The following is a 1,242-nucleotide window of genomic DNA, read 5'->3' as shown; positions in this document are numbered from 1 at the left end:
GCACATGTATATGGACATTCACACATTAGTGTCTCACATTTTGCTTTGGCTATTTCAATCGTTTGCACGCAACTACACGAACAGCTGCTTGCATGTGTGTGTGTGTGTGTATGTATACTTAGTTTTCCCCAACTGTTTGATATTTTGTATTGTTTTTTCTGCCTGCATTTGTAAAATGCATATTTTGAAAATCCTTGAATGCAAAGTTGTAGATTTAGTTACGTAAATTACATTACCCAAATTTTAAATCGATCGGACTAAATTTATAACACAAACTTTTCATTTGAAATAGTGAATAAATATTAGAACCCCAATAATTCAAGCTCCATCACATATTTCGAAAATCCGAGTATGCAGTTTTGTTTGTATTCTTTAATTGATTTTAGAAACTAAGTTTTAGGTCGATCGGCTGAAAAATGCGGATTTTTCAAATAAACTTTGGAGCTACTTTTCCCCCCTTTGGAGCTAGAATTTTCCAAAATCCCTTCTTAATGCTCTTACCGTTTGGGCTGTGGGCTGTTGACGCGGTTTCCTTTTGTGCCCCAAGAAAACCCCAATAATTCAAGCTCCAACAAAAAATTTAAAAAACCGAGTATGGTGTTTTCTTTGTATTCTTTTATTGCTTTCAGAAACCAAGTTTTATGTCGATCGGCTATAAAATACGGATTTTTCAAACAAACTTTGGAGATCGTTTTCCCCCCTTTGGAGTTCGAATTTTCCAAAATCCCTTCTTAGTGCGCATCTACAACATGATAGGATACTTGAGCCCAAATTTCAGCATCCTAGCTTCTACCGTGTGGACTGTAGCCTGTTGACGCGGTTTGCTTTTGTGCCTCAACATTTTTTTACAGGAAAACTCCCATATTTTAGGCTCCAAAAAAATATCAAAAAACCAAGTACACAGTTTTTCTTGTCATTGTTCTGAGAGTATACAAACTAAGTTTGAAGTTAATCAGATGAAAACTGTAGATTTTTCATACAAACGTTGAAGCCTGTTTTCCCCCTTTGGAGCTCGAGTTTTCCAAAATCCCTTCTTAGTGGGCACCTAGACTATGAAAGGATACTTGAGTCCAGATTTCAGTTTGAGTCAATACGGTCACGCACAAACTCGGAATATGAAACACGACACTCGTGTCAATGCCGTGCAGCGATGAGCCATGATCAAAAAGCACTGACAATTCTCATCTCAATTTGCTAGAATAAAACTTTTGATAGCAGAATAATAAGCAGAATATTTAAATA

Source organism: Scaptodrosophila lebanonensis, unplaced genomic scaffold (genome assembly GCF_003285725.1).
Source record: "Scaptodrosophila lebanonensis strain 11010-0011.00,11010-0021.00 unplaced genomic scaffold, SlebRS2 tig00000563-arrow-arrow-pilon, whole genome shotgun sequence".
NCBI lineage: Eukaryota > Metazoa > Arthropoda > Insecta > Diptera > Drosophilidae > Scaptodrosophila > Scaptodrosophila lebanonensis.
The sequence above is the reverse complement of the archived record's forward strand: the minus strand, read 5'-3'. Positions refer to the sequence as shown.